The 12,066-nt window shown below is 38.9% G+C and overlaps 1 protein-coding gene across 4 annotated transcripts in view; it reads right to left on the bottom strand.

Annotated features, from left to right (window-relative positions):
- The window catches only part of LOC120313830 (ephrin type-B receptor 5), a 190,606-nt gene that overhangs the window by 104,243 nt on the left and 74,297 nt on the right, over window positions 1-12,066 (bottom strand). The gene's annotated exons all lie outside the window — the stretch shown is intronic.

Here is a 12,066-nt window from a genome sequence, read left to right as displayed (position 1 = left end):
GTCATCAGCATAAAGCAGATCATTGATGTTTCTTGATCCATTTTTAAAGTCACACTCATCTTTTTCCAATCCACCCTCTGCCAATATACTGTATATTCAGAATATTGATTGTTTGTGTGCCATTAAATCAATATTGACTTTTAGCAATCATATAGAGTTATATTCAGTATATAAGATGAATAAATAGGGAGAGACTCTATAGGTTTGTTTTACTTTTTTTGTCAATCTGGAGCCAGTTTGTTCTGTCATGTTCCATCTTCACTGTGGCTTCCTGTACATATTTTCCTTCTATTGCTTGCCACATTTCTGTATAGTTCATCAATTCCAACAGCATTTTGACTTAGCAACAAACAGAGTACCGATCTAATTTCATCTTCTACTAATAGAGGTTGTTCAAGGTATCTTGAATGTTAGCATCCTTTAGCACAGGAGTCCCCAACCCCCGGGGACTGGTACCCGGCCACAGTATGCCAGCAACCAGTCCACACAAAAAAAGCAAAGGCCCATCTGTGGGATGCAGGCAGTACACAAAACCACACACTCCCCAGTCTGCAGAAAAACCTTTCTCCGTGGAACCTGTCCCTGGTGCCCAAAAGGTTGGGGACCTCTGCTTTAGCACAATTTAGCACAACCTCCTTCTGAGTTTGGAGATCTTATGAATTTCCTTGTTCCTCTATGTCAGTGGTTCTCAATCTGTGGATCGGGACCCCATTTGGGGTCAAACGACCATTTCACGGGGGTCGCCAAACAACGCAGGCTGCCATTTTTTCCCCTTTTCCTTAGCTGTACTACTCCCTTTTATTCTATTGGCTTTTGAAAGCCAATAGAATAGACTCTCTTGAATAGAGTCTAATTCTACTGGCTTTCAAAAGCCTATAGGAATTGTCCAGGCTGTCTCTGCCCTGCTGAGCCCGCCAAAAGTTCCATTCTGCAAACGGTGCTGCACCAGTTGAGTAGTCCTCGACTTACGACCGGTTGAGTAGTCCTTGACTTACGACCGGTTGAGTAGTCCTCGACTTACGACCGATTGGGGGTCGCAGCATTAAAAAGGTTGAGAACCACTGCTCTATGTCCGTTTTCAATGTCTTTAAAGATGTCATTGTAATAAGCTTCTTCTTCTTCTTCTTCTTCTTCTTCTTCTTCTTCTTCTTCTTCTTCTTCTTCTTCTTCTTCTTCTTCTTTCTCTCTCTCTCTCTCTCTCTCTCTCTCTCTCTCTTTCTCTCAAATTATTTGTTGAATGCTTCCTACGTTTTTTGTCTTTCTTGGTTTTGGCTTTCCTTCTCTTCTTGGCGATTTTCACCATTTCTTCAGTCATCCAATTTGCTTTCTTCTGTTTCTTACTTTTTGGCAATCTTTTTTCACACTTAACCCTAACAACTTTATTCCACAGTTTCTCTGGTTCACTATCAATAAGGACTTCAAAGCAATCTCCTTGAAAATAGTGGGTATTTGCTGAAGTTCATATTGTGAAATATGGTCAGCTTTCTTTTTTTCTTCTAGCTTAACTTGGAACAGGGCAGTTTTGTAATCTGTTCCATAGTAGCCCTGAATCATGCCTTTGCTGTTGTAACTGAACTCTTCCCCTTCAATAATATATTAAATTTGATTTATATGGCCTCCATATGATAATACCCATTAAGTGTATTGTATCCAAGTACTGTCTTCGCTATATCCTTCCTGACTATAATTCCATAATTTCTTCTTTTTTTCCCCTGTCCTGAATAGTAAATAGTATGTTCTTCTAAATAAAATTGTCCAATTCTAGCCTATTTCAATTTGCTGATGCCTAAGATGTCAGTATGTAGTTGATTTGTTTCATCTTTCACTGTTATCAAACTTTTTCACATTTTCATGCTTCTTATGTCATGGTTCCACTAATGAAACACTTCAAAGAACTTCCAGGCATTGTTTATCCTAAAACGTATTTTATTCATGTAACAAAATGTCCGCAGGGCATGAATGAGGGATGCTAAGATCTAAATTCTCCTCCTCTGAGCACATATTTTGCCAGCATGTTCCCTCCCTTAATTTGCTATCATAAATCACTGGTTCTCCTATCAGTTTGAAAGCCAAAGGTTCTCTTCCTTTATCTAATATAATTACCCACATACATTCTTTCTCCTCCCCTCCCAGCGTCATCTGAGTTAACTCTAAAAACACCACACAGTTCTGCATATTTTGTCAGAGCAAGAACATCCAATGTTAGCAGTGTTGACATCTTATGTTTCATATTTTCATTCTAAATCTGTTTTTGCAGTTTTGGTTTTTTTTTCTCCTGCATGGCAACATCAGCAAGTAGAAATCCAGAAGCCTTTAATCTAATTAGGTTATATATACTGTTAATACTATGAAAGACTTCAGCTTTTTCTCAGCGGTATGTTGAGACCACCTGATTTGAGAAGCTCATCCAACACCATATTGTCAATTATTTCATCTCAACTATCTTCCATATGAATTTTTCTTGGAAAAAATCAGGAATGGTATACCATTGCCTTCTCCCACACAGTATGAAATTATGTCTTTGCCATCGATACCAAAACGATCATTTTCCTATATCGCTACTCCCCAAGTGCCTGCTTGCTTTAGTTGGATAGCTGGGATGAAGTTCATGCCTTGGGTGACTCTGCTAAGAATGCAGCTCGGAGTACACTCCCAATGGTTTTTGCTCATCCCTCCCAGGAAGCCCCTTCCCCTAACCTATACCATCTCAGACAACTGATGTCTAGCCTCTTTTAAAAAATCTCCAGTGATGCCCACAATTTCTGGGGGCAAACTATTCCACTGGTTAATAGTCCTCACTGTCAGGAAGTTTCTCCTTAATTCCAGGTTGCTTCACTCTTTGATCAGTTTCCAACCATTGTTTCTTGTCCTTCCCTCTGGTGCTTTGGTGAATAACATGACCCCCTCTTCTTTATGGCAGCCCCTCAATTACTGGAATACTGCTATCATGTCTCACCTATTTCTTCTTTGGTGTCATCTGCAAATTTGATGAGTTCCCCTTTAATTCCCTCATCTAAGTCATTGATGAAGATATTGAAAAGTGCTGGGCCTAAGACGGAACCTTGTGGTACCCCATTGCTTACTTCTCTCCATGTGGATGTAGTGCTGTTGAGGACTACTGATTGAGTACAGTTTGCCAGCCAGCTACAGATTTATTTATTTATTTATGAGACTTATATACCGCTTTAAGTGCAAGCACTCTCTAAGCGGTGTACACCAGTAAGCAATGTATATATATTTTACATTGCCCCCAACAATCTGGGTCCTCATTTTACCTACCTCGGAAGGATGGAAGGCTGAGTCAACCTTGAGCCGGTGAGATTTGAACCGCTGACCTGCTGAACACAGTCAGCTAAAGTGGCCTGCAGTACTGCACTCTAACTGCTGCGCCACCAGATCCATCTGGTGGTGATGTTGTCTATGTCACCTTTTTCTAGCTTACCAAGGAGTAAGTGTGATCTAATTTCCTATTAATACTCTATCTTTTTTGATAAGAAGAAACTTAAAACCATGCTTCTCCTACAAAGCCAGTACTGAGCAAACTGTCATATCCTGTGCATCTTCTGTTATGTCCAGATTATCCATGGTGAGGTTTCAATAATTCATCTCTAAATCTGAAAGATAAATATGCAACACTGATAGATCCCTGCAAAAATTTTGTGAACCTCCATGACAGCTCTGCCATTACAGTGCTCTAATTGTTGTCATATAGTACTTGCCCTTTGTGAACAGAAGCAGATGAACAGATTGCTCTTGGGATAAGGTAAAGACATCCTCAAACTAAGTTTGATTCCCAGGGATTGCACTCATACATTTTTCTTGGCAGATTTGTGGAATTGCTTAGCCATTGTCTTTTTTATTGTGTTTTTTTATTATTTTCTTGTCAATATTAATGTCAGCCCTCAAGGATGGATATATTCTCATGAGGCAAAATGCGACTAGAAATTATACATAGAAATACACAGCAGAGGGGTTTTTTCAGTACCTCACCTGCCTCAGGTAGGTCCAACGATAAAGCAGCAATTTCAGACATCATGGCATATGGCAAATTCCCAAAGAAAAGAAGAATTGCAACTTATTTTCTTGAATTCATTTAAATACTAAGACTTTAAAAAACTGGTATGTTAGAGCTTATATGAAGGCAATCTGTAAATAAACCTCCATTTGGTTATCAATGACAGACACTCACAGATACAGAACTTTTATTATACACATTAGAAAACTACAACATTACATTACTTTTCAACATATTTGCCATTCAAATTGAGGCACTTGTCATAACTTGTCATAGGGGGGGTGATCAAAAAGATCCCAAAGGAACTGCTTCAAAAGTTCTTGGATGCGTCTAGTGATGGGCAGATGAGCATTATTGTGAACCAACACCACACTGGAAGTGGTGCCATAAAAAATCCCGCCAAATGTGAAGATGCCAGAGGAGTACGGCAAGTGAAATTCATGGAGTGTGGTTTGACCATCAATTCAGAAGTCAACTGTGAAATGTTACAAAAACTCAGACAAGCCATCCATAATAAGCATCGGGGCATGTTGACTTCCAGTGTGGTGTTGGTTCACAATAATGCTTGCCTGCACACTGCTAGACGCACCCAAGAACTTTGGAAGCAGTTCCATTGGGATGTTTTTGATCACACACACCCCCATAGCCCAGATTTGGTGCTGAGCGACTACTAAGGAATTTCAAACCTTGTATGACATTATGATAAGTGCCTCAATTTGAGTGGCGAATATGTCAAAAAGTAATGTAATGCTGTAGTATTCTAATGTGTATAATAAAAGCTCTGTATCTGCAAACGTCTGTCATTGATAACCAAACAGAGGTTTATTTCCAAATTGTCCTTGTACTATTCATAGGGGGGGGGACACAGACTCTTCCAAATATGAACCCATCTTTACTTGAAATGTGATTGTTCTCTATTATTGTACAATGTCCTTGTGTTGACATTAGGTTCTAGATATTTACCTTGTCAGCTGTTGGTTTAACATAGCCACTTGCAGCTAGAGCTATGCTGCAAACTAACCTGAGTCACCAATTTCTCCAAAAAGCTTTCCCCGCTGCAGTCTGTGCCTGTGCAGCAACATCATATTGTGAAAGCTCAGTTTAATAGACTATCTAGAGATGCAGAGGAGGGAAGGGTGTTTATTAAATCCAAATGTATATAATTGAAAGAACTGATGACCTAAACTGAAGCATATGATTTCATTTGTTCAGAGAGACTATAGAAACTTATCCATTATTTTAGGAGTGAAGTTCAAATGCAGATGTATTCCACTGCATCCAAAATCCAGTCCATGAGGGTCTGTTAAAATGAGATTTACTGTCTGTGTCAGGAGTTGGTATATTTGGCACAGCTACTACTGAGCAACATATGTAGTAGACAAGAAGAAGTTGCCAGAAGCAGCTAAGAGTCTTGAATTAGGGCTCTCGAGGCATGAAGGCCAAAATGTGATCTAGTGACATTCTAAAGCAGGTCATGGCAATTGATCAGTCAAGGAAGGAAATACTGAAATTATTTGACAATATGAATCTGTAGGTGTTATCTTAGTTCTATAAATAATGGATGGGTGGTTTGTTTTATTGGCCAAGGATGGCTTTATAGATAATGTAGTCACTAAAAATGGTTTACAAATTACAATGGCTTTGTTCACAAAACACTGGAAAGTGCCAGCAATGTTTTTGTAGGTGTTGTACTTCTCCCTCTCCCTCTCCCTCCCTCTCTCTCATGATGACGATACAATGGGATTGTCATGATGATGATACATGGGATTATCATCCAACTTGATATGTAAATCATCTGGGAGTAAGCACCTTTGAGCACACAAGTAAAAATACAAAGTACTGCATTATATCCAAGAATTAAGGCCCCTTAACAAAATGAGACACAAATTGCTTACGCTCCAGGTTTTTCTGTGTTGTCTCTTTGTCTGCTCTAGTGGTGTGTCACAGATGAGGAAAGAAAGCCTGGGGCTGGAGTTGAATTAACAGAAAGACCCCAGCTTATGAGAACATCTCCCTAAACTTTCCCAAGACCAACATTGTTATGTCTTCGGTTTTCTGCCTCAGGGCCAATCATAACCAGTGTTGTTACCCAGAGAAAGAAAGGCGCAGTGTAATGCTAGAGAACAATGTTAATCATAGGAAGTGTAATGGTAGGGAACAAGTTAGCATGTAAGACAAGGTTGTTGGTATTGGCAGCAATGTCTGACTGTGCCCACATGCGAGTTGGCAGCCGTTTCAGACTGCATCCCTTCTGAGTCTGCCTCTTTGAACATGTATTTTCTTTCCAATCTCGAGTTAAATCATGTTCGGAATACAACCGTGGCCTGAATCCAACTGTCTAATTATGCAGGTGCTAACTAGTTAATCTTCAACCACAAAATCAGTTAGATAAAAGTAGGGTGGGTTTTTGGAGGGATGTGGGGAGAAGAAGGAGACTGCAGAGGATGATGAGGGAAAGCAAGAGAATTTAGCTTCTTTCAGCAAGTCCTACACTGCGAAACTGTGAGGTTCTGATTTCCATGAAGAAAGGAGGGGGGGGGGCTCAGAAAATGACGCTGCTCAAGAGTCCCCATCTTCATCCTTGAAAATCTGCCAACTCCAGACTGAATATTTTTTGTTAATAAAAGGGGAAAAAAAGAGCAGCTTTTTTGGGGGGAGCAGCTGCCAAGAAGACAGACTATTCTTTTATTCATTTGAAAGGAGGGGAATGTGGATTCACTTTCAAGCAAAGATTGCCACATAACACATGAATAGGAAACACCGCTTGAAAATAATACACCATAGTGAGGGGGGAAAGTCTACAAATTCAACCCAGATTTTAAGAAGAGTGGGAAGGGAAGAAGGGAGAGGGAGAGGGAGGGAGAGGAGGGGGAAGAGGAGGCAAAGCAAGAAGTATCTGATGGTGGACTTAGCAAGGTCAAACAGTATCCCAAAGGAGTTGGAAGGGCTAGGAACACACTGTGGTTTGAAATGGAAAAGAAAAAGGGGGGAAAGGAATAAAGGGAGTTTAGAACAGTGTTTCTCAACCTTGACAATTTTAAGGCATGTGGACTTCAACTCCCAGAATTCCACAGCCAGCATTGCTGGCTGTGGAATTCTGGGAGTTGAAGTCCACATGCCTTAAAATTGTCAAGGTTGAGAAACACTGGTTTAGAAGAAGCTGCCAACTGGCTTCCCAATCTCAATGCTAAACATCTGTACTGCAAGTTGCAGGTAAGATTGGATTGCCCAAGCTCCCCTCTATTAATGCACCTTAGATTCAAAATGTAAACCAAGAGAAGTCAAAAGTGCCTTTCAACTCTTGCCTGATGTTTAAACATTAAAGTTTTGACATAATGTGACTGGCATAATTAAAAAATATGCTGGCTGGAAGTCAAATGGACTTCTCTCTTGCTCTGTCCATTTTTACCAGGAGGAAGACAAGTCTTCATATGTTCAGTATTTTAGATATGTATTTTAGTTAAAGATACTGTTGTTCACCTTACAATTAGAATGTCTCCAAATAATTAAACACTTTGAAAAGTACACCTTGGACATCTTAGATCAGAGTTTCATTTTTCACGTTATGCCTTTTTTTTTTACACAGGACTGAGATTAAGCCTTTTAAAACAAATAAAAATGAGAACAAAACCTCATAATTTAAACAATGAAAGCTAGCTCATACTCAAGTCCCATGGGGAGATTAAGGGCTTGCTGAAACAAACATGTTTTGGGTCTTATCCAAAAGACATTGAACTTTGCTGGGAAGGAGTTCCAGAGAATAGGAAGAACCACAAGGAATGTGCAAACCCTCTCTCATAATTTCTGCAAATTCCTGCATGTAGAATTGCGTTTGGGACACTAATCCACAGAATAATTTTACCAGTGAAGCTCCAAAGCTCTGTTATAAACTCTCATATATGCTGCTTATCCCCCTATTGCCTAACATATGTCCCATTCAGGAGCAAGGATTCTACTCTTAAGTAATGCCATTAAGATCTTAATTAGTTTGCATCATACTGAAGACCATTATCTACACATACACATATACACATCTTGCATTCAGTTGGTAGTTGTTTTAAATCTGATAGTAAGATGTTTTAGCCCGTGATCTGTCTGGAACATTTACCTGCAATAGTAAATATGTCATTTTCACAGTGGAAGATTACTGCTTATTCAGAGCATTCACCATGCACGCACTCTTATTCAACCACATTTTTTACATCACAAGACTTGGCACTTGGACTTGAGCATCCACTAATGATCACAGTGGTCAAGAAGAGATGAGCAGGGACAGGACACTCCCAGTTTAAAAAAGAATGAAGCAAACAGTAATTAATAGTTAGGGTAGAAAAATGTCTGGAGCAGCTACCAATAATTTTCAATACATTTTGGCACTGAGCTTAAGTGCCACTACTAGAAAAATGCGGTAACATTTGGCTGTATGAGCACATTCTCATTTTGTCCATAGATAAAGGAAAACAGATCCCAATACACTGAACAGAACTTTCTTTTAGGGAATTGTGCCCAGAACTGCTACCATATGTGATTGTTGTATTTATATTATCATGCAAATAAAACTCAAGTAATAAGAGTTTGTATATTTAGGGGGGGGGGAGATCTTGGGTTTTCAACACACAAGATTTCTTGAAAGGAGGCAAGCAAAGTTATAAAAAACAGAAATGGTTTTGCTTCTACCCACTAAGCAAACATTGGTCAAATATTTGCAATATTAATACAGTCAATCAAGAAAGCAAGGCATCTGCTTTTCAACAGTCATCCACTACAAAGTAAGACCATTAAATGATACGTTTATTGTAATTATGCTAAGCTGAATCATCAATTTTCTTGGAACATTTCCATTACCAACAAAACCCACCTCCCTTCTGAGACTGTTTCACTAGAGGATGTTAAAATGGTACAGGAAGCCTGTTAAGTACGGTTAAGTGAGCAAAATAACCGTCCTCTCTTTCACAGGGGCTCCCAGATGTGGGCTGCAAAACTTCAAATGATTGTTATGGCTGGAAAAAGTAGTTCTGTCACAGGTCTGCTGTGAAAAGTGTGATGGTTCTGGCAGTGCTACCTTTGCCTTCTTTCGGTGGCCATTGATTTTACTTCCCTGTACTAATTGCATCACATTGCCAAGGTTCATTGAAATATATTAAACTTATGCAGCTGCTTTGTGCAATTCTTCAATATGAAAGATAATCCCTGTGACTAATCTGGAAATCACTGTTCTCATTCTCAATTTTCAGGTCCAAAAATAGTAAGAGGGGAAGGAAGTTTTTCCTGAAAATTGTACAAATCCTGCATAATGGCTGCTGCTCCTTTCTATTTCCTGGATTTGGTGCAGAAGCAGCCCAGTTAACCAAGAATCACACACTGCGCTGCCAATCTGATTTTTCAATATGATGAAAACCACTGGAGGCACATGAAAATTGAAAAAGAAAATGGGAGACTAAAACATGTGTGCCTCTAAGGCAGAAGTCTTCAAATTTGGCAACTTTAAGACTTGTGGACTTCAACTCCTAGAATTCCTCAGCCAGCCCTGGCTGGCTGAGCAATTCTGGGAGTTGAAGTTCACAAATCTTAAAGTTGCTAAGTTTGAAGACCTCTGCTCTAAGGAGATTCAGAAAAACAATTAAAAAGCCAATTCTTTCTCATTAATGACTTCACTTATGGCGACAGATTGATATTACTAAAAAAAAAATGCTATTGCCATGTCTTTCATGAAGGCCTTCTTGGATTTGAACTGTTGGGGTCTGCAATGGCCATAAAGTTAAACAACACATTTTTCAACACTGTCTAATTATAATAAGAATCATTAAAGCAATCTACTCAGTGTCATTGAATAATTCTATTTCTATGCAAAAGTATTAGCCTTCTAAGGGGCTGCAAAATTTGATTTTGACCCCTCAGAGTGGTCATAACATTTCCTGGAAAAAGACATAGCTGAAAGAGTTGATCTTTTGAAGATCAAATATAAGGAACTGTCTAAATTGTATAAATACCTCTCGATTTACAACCACCATTGAGCCCAAACGTTCGCCGTTAAGTGAGACATTTGTTAAGTAAGCTTTGCCCCATTTTACGACCTTTCTTGCCACAGTTGTTAAGTGAATCACTGCGATTGTTAAATCAGTAACATGGTTATTCAAACATTTGGCAACTGACTCACATTTATGACTGTTGCAGTATCCCGGTCAGTTGCCAAATGTTTGAATTTTGATCACATGACCCTGGGAATGCTGCAACGGCCGTAAGTGTGAAAATTGTCATAAGTCACTTTTTTCAGTGCCGTTGTAACTTCAAACAGTCACTAAATGAACTGTTGTAAGTAAAGGACTAACTGTGTAGGAAAAGGTGTTATAACAGTTACAGTACACTCTCAACTGCACTGAGTTGTGAAATAGGTCTGTGTAATATGGAAAGCTACATATATATTTATATTAAATGTCTTCATGTCAGCTCCCAAGAAGGAATGTATTTTCAAATAATCATAATGGTTTTTATATTTTATCTAGAACCCATTTAACTCAGATGCTTGACAAGGAGAGCCCACTTTTTTAAAGAATATCCTTAATGTTTCCACAAAGATTGGGGGGGAAAATGCAAGCGATTCACACCTCAAACAAGAAAAGGCAAACTAACCATAAGCTGGGGCATTCTTGATATAATTAAAATTCAGAATATGCTAGCAGCTAATATCTATATTTTTCTGAATTTCTCTTCACTGAATTTTAAAAACAGATTTAAGTATGCTATATAAGAATGTTTCTAAAATACTAACTTGGCCTTCTCCTCAATTCAGATAATGCATGCACTAAAGAATTACTATACAGCCCCCTCCCCAGTAATTTTGTAGCCCCCACAGTGAATATTCATTTCTAAAGCAGGCTATGAAAAGGGTCCCTGCTGCTTCATCAAACAGCTATATTACTTTTCGTCACATGCAGTAATAGATTGCGTATGTATCACATTCTTGGCTGGGAATAGAATGGACAATTGTAGGCTTCTTTTAGTTTGCCTCTTCTGGAGAAAGGACTTTCCTCACTGGTTTTAACTAAAAATTTAGATTTTGCACAAATATCAGTCATGCTTAAGATTAATTGCAGCCAACATTAAAGGAAAAGCTGATGCTGAGATTAAACTCCATTTAAGAAGGAATTTCAGATACTACTGCAGCTCCGTTCAAAGGAACAAAAATAGCTGTAACTGGCAATGAAGCTCCATTGACCATGCTAGGTTCCTAGCCTTTTCATTAAGGTGACCAACCGTCCTCCTTCAGGGAGGACAGTCCTCCTTTTGTAAGTTCTGTCCTCCCTCAAAAAGTGTCCTCCTTCATGTCCTCCTTTTCGATATTTGAAGACTAATCTGCAGGGCTTTTTTTCCCCCTCATAGAACGCTCAGAACGGCATTCTGGCATCTTTTTTGATGGGTTTTGTTTTCAACTTTTGCATGAGCTGTGATACTCCCACTATTGGCTTTCAAAAGCCAATAGGAATTGCTGCTGAGTGCAACAAAACACCCAGCTGGCAAACTTTGCACATGCAAGTTGTCTGTATTATTGTTGCAATGAATAAACTGTTTCTTTTATTTATGATATTTTTTTCTTCAATTTATTTGTGTCCTTTTCATTGTAAAAAAGTTGGTCACCTTATTTTCATTAAACTGCACTTCATCTAATACTGCTAGCTGTTGCAGTGCAAACTCTGGGCAAATTACTTGGGGGAATCTGGAATATCAGTTCCCACTATTAAATTGGGAGTTTGGCAATTTGGAACCCAAATGTAGACAAGAAGTCCAGTTTAAAGAACTACTATGGTTTCCAGAAGGAAAAGCATGCACCAAATTTCACAATATGGGATATTGTTTGGGAAATTAGGATTACTTTGTAACTATTATGGAATACATGGAATAAGAATAACAGCTTGGATATCCTTCTAGGTTCACAACGGAAAGCTGAAAATTAAAGCTATTAGGAGAGCAGATAGTTGTTTCTACTGTAAGGAAGAAAGGCAATTTTGGGCCCCATTACTGTACTACAAGTATGATTTTAACAGCTGTGGTTT

The sequence above is a fragment of the Crotalus tigris genome, unplaced genomic scaffold (genome assembly GCF_016545835.1).
Source record: "Crotalus tigris isolate CLP2741 ecotype Arizona unplaced genomic scaffold, ASM1654583v1 scf7180000018790.500841, whole genome shotgun sequence".
Taxonomy (NCBI): Eukaryota; Metazoa; Chordata; class Lepidosauria; order Squamata; family Viperidae; genus Crotalus; species Crotalus tigris.
The sequence above is the reverse complement of the archived record's forward strand: the minus strand, read 5'-3'. Positions and strand labels throughout refer to the sequence as shown.